Source organism: Hipposideros armiger, unplaced genomic scaffold (genome assembly GCF_001890085.2).
Source record: "Hipposideros armiger isolate ML-2016 unplaced genomic scaffold, ASM189008v1 scaffold_69, whole genome shotgun sequence".
Lineage (NCBI taxonomy): Eukaryota > Metazoa > Chordata > Mammalia > Chiroptera > Hipposideridae > Hipposideros > Hipposideros armiger.
Genome location: NW_017731419.1, coordinates 755,471 through 759,121, shown reverse-complemented (window position 1 = coordinate 759,121; position 3,651 = coordinate 755,471). Strand labels below are relative to the sequence as shown.

General features: G+C 51.8%; 1 protein-coding gene across 1 annotated transcript in view; it reads right to left on the bottom strand.

Annotated features, from left to right (window-relative positions):
- The window catches only part of FAM181A (family with sequence similarity 181 member A), an 8,231-nt gene extending 6,794 nt beyond the window's left edge, over positions 1–1,437 (bottom strand). The window contains exon 1 of the mRNA XM_019642447.1: positions 1,320–1,437. The gene's annotated coding sequence lies outside the window, so the exon portion shown is untranslated. The remainder of the gene's footprint in view (positions 1–1,319) is intronic.
- Between the last annotated feature and the right edge of the window lie 2,214 nt (positions 1,438–3,651).

Sequence of the window (3,651 nt, the reverse complement as noted above, 5' to 3'; positions counted from 1 at the left end):
CCCTTCCCCCAATCCCCCAGCACTGTTCCCCTCCCCCAATTCCCCAATAAAAATCTTAAAAAAAAATTATTATGTGGGAATCCAATATGTAAAACAGCGACAGCCGTGTGCTGTGACTACAGGTTTATTTTACACACGAAAATGCACACTTTCCATTTGTTTTTGCAAGCAATGGACTAGGACAAGGAGGCTGTTTTGATGATAGAGACCTTTGAAATCGGGGCTAATGGATTATGGTCTGACCTCAGCCATACTCCGTTTTGGCTGCAGAATGTTTAGGAAATCTTGATTTAGAGAGATAAGGAGCTGAAATGACAATTCGTAAAGTCCGTCTTGCAATCTCGGGATAGTCATCAAATGAAAAGTTCAGAGCTCAACTTGACCACTTGATTGACATCTGTAACATGGATTAAGCTATTTGTTCTTCCCAGGTGCCGTGATTACTGCCTTTAATGGATAAGAAAACTGAGGCGCAAATCAGCTAGGAGACTTGCCCAAAGGTCCCCTGGCCAGTAAATGATAGAGCTGGGATTTGGGTGCTGGCAGCCAGAGCCAGACTCTCGGTCACGACCACCACATTATGCTGCTCCCTACCGACAACCGTTAACCAACACACAGGCCCTAACTCCCTCCTGGGGGCTCTGCTAGCTCCAGTGACGCGGACACGCCCAGCCCTCTCAGACCTGGAGAGTTAGGTCCAACCACCGGACTCAGCAAACATGGGGCGGGAGGCACACAAGCCTGACCAGTGCCTCTGTGGACATGTGATGCAGATGTCACAAGACGCTTTATGTAACCCCCTTACATAATGGGAGTGTTTCTATCACAGACCAGCCTGAGGAATGCTGTCAGCTGTGATTAGAACACACAGGCTTCCCGCTTCCTTGGGATGGGAGGCTGAGGGTTGAAATAAACACCTTTGGCTTCCAGGCCCACGGCTTCCTACCCTGGTGACCTTGCCTCAGAACCGAGGCTTAATACCAGCGTCTCTGTGCCCTCAGAGTGGACGGGGACCTCATGATGACCCAGAGAAGTCACAGCCCAGCTCAACCGGTCCCTGTGCCCCTGGCTGCAGCCCAACTGCAATGACACAGACATTGTAGTTGATGCCTTCCCTCGCCTTCTCTTATCCTCAGGGCTGGGTCCAAAAGCTTCCCAGGTGAAGCCAATCTTGGGCACCTGTAAAGAGGGACTGATGTGACAGGAATGACACAGCCCTAGCATCTTTGTGCCCCTCTTGGGTGTCCCCAAGGGACCACTGCCCCACATTCTTGCCACTGCCCTGTGCTGCTCCCTGCCACCCGCCACATGTCCATCACCTTGACTGTATCCTCTGGTGCCTTTCTGCTCTGTCTCTCACCAGACCCAGGGCGCTGGCCAGGAATGAAGAAAAGTCCGTTTAATCTCAACTGCCAACTCGGAGTTGATTGGTGATGGCTGGCAGGTGCCCTGTGGAAAGATTCCGAGGGCCCCACAGGGCTCAGCAGTTAGAATGCCCTGATCGGCTAGTGCTGTCTTCCGTGGGCATGGCTGCAGACAGGCTAAACTGTGTGCCAGAGGTCCCTGAATCCAGGTTGGAATCACAGAAAGCAAAGCCAGTGCTACAAAGCTTGGTGTTCTGGTAACCCAGCCCTGCGATTTTAATCAAGGGAACAGTGTCCCAGAGAAGGGCAGTGACTCTCCCCGAGGAATCAAGTGCTCCCACTTCTCAGGCCAGAGCTCAACAACAAACTGAGACCGAGGCTGTTAGGTAGGCATTTTGGAGAATGGAGACCATGAGGAGTTTAGTGCAGTGAAGAGGAGAGGTCACTGCAGGGAGTGGGGTGAGAGAAAATTAAGAAGAGAGGTTAAGGTTGTCCTCCATGTCTTTTGCATGTAGTAGGCACATAATAAAGGATTGTTAAATGAATGAAGGAATGAATGAACCCAAACATGGAGCAAAATGATTGGCTGGCTTCTGGGTCACCCTGGGAACTCCAATAGCCTGTCACATAACAGCCTGTAAACAGTAGGTGCCTCCTCAGTGCTCGACCCTCCGAGTCACAGCTCTCCCTCAGCCGGCCGCTTTGCACAAATAACACCCTGTCAGCCTCACAGAGGAGCCCTTTTGCCTCCGGGAAAAGGGATTTCCTGAGACAGGCGATGGGGGCAGGGGCCTAACTCCCCTTGAATCCATAGTGTGCTGAGAGTTTTACATCTGCCCTTTTATTTAATCCTCGGTAAATAAATAAATGAATGAAACTTTCTCAGAGCGGCACTGTTCTTTCTGTTCATCAGATTAGGAAACTGAGGCACAGGGAGGTAATACACAGGGGACTTCTTTTTGTCATCTAACTTTCATTTCCTGACCTCAGATCGATCACAGCTCTGTCTGTATCCCAAATGCAGCCCTTAAAAAAGAATTCTCTGAAATGAAATCTTGTCACAGGAAAGGGACATTTGCATAATCAATAGATGGGCCATTTGAGCCTGCCGTGAGCATTCTGTTACCAGGTAAGAGCAAAGACGGGTTCCTAGGCAAATTCAGCGGCCCCCTCACCTCCACCCCAGGGCTGAGGCTGAGCTCTCCTCGCCCACATTGCCCCCTGATATGGTGTCATCCCTCAGAGTATGTTTGTCACCTGGAAGCAGACGTAATGCACCTTTGGAGTCAGACCACTATACTGCGGTCAGTCCTGCCTCTGCCAACCTGGGCAGGTGATTTCACCTCTCTGGGCCTCGCTTTTCTCATCTGTAGAATGGGGGTAATTCTACTCACTCTGCTGGCTTGCCGACACCATAGAGAAAGACGGGTTCCAAGGAAGACTTGGGGCTGACCAGGTTGTAAGATGTACAACCTGTAAGATGTACAAGGGTGGTGGGGGGGGGGCGGAGAGGGAGCCCCAAATAGTGCCCAAAAGTTTGACCACAACCATCCCAAGTTCAAAGACATCTATGAGAGGCTGGCAGCCACAGTTCCCATCAGACCCTGAATGAGGACTAATAGTCCTGGATGAGAAGGTTGATAGAAACAGCGCCCCGGCTGCCACGGAGCCTGTCCCTCAGGCTAAAGATGAGTGGGGTGTTTTAGCTCGGTTGGGAAGCAATGGAGAGGATTGTAAGAAAAAGAGTGTAGGTAAAGGAGGGAAGTGGGGAGGTGTGAGGCATGGGCTGGACGATGCAGGCTCCTGCCAGGGCCAGAGCGCCTGCTGATTTGGGGGCAGGTGCCAGCCAATCCTTCCCAGAGCAAGGAAGTGTGGCAGCAGATGTGGGCTCAGAGTGTGTCCAGTGCCTTTGACCACAGCTCTAGGATCGGGCACCTGGAAGAGACCTAGGCCTTTTCTCCCCTCCACTATGCTCAGGAAAACCCCATGGGTCTCATGGGTCTCAAGTACCATCCACGGCCTGATGACTCCCTGTTTAAGTCTCCAGCCTGGACCTCTCCCCTGAACTCTAGAATCATATCCAGCAGCCTCATCTCCCCAGGAACATCCACAATTCTCCAGCTTTCCACGTCCAAAACTGAGCCCCTGGGTTTCTCCCCAGCTCTGCTCCCCCCACAGTTTTTCTCCTCTCAAATAATGGCAGCTCCATCCTTCCAGGTGCTCAGGCCCCGATCTCGAAGCTGTCCCTGACTCCACTCTCATACTCACCCAACCATCAGCACAGCCT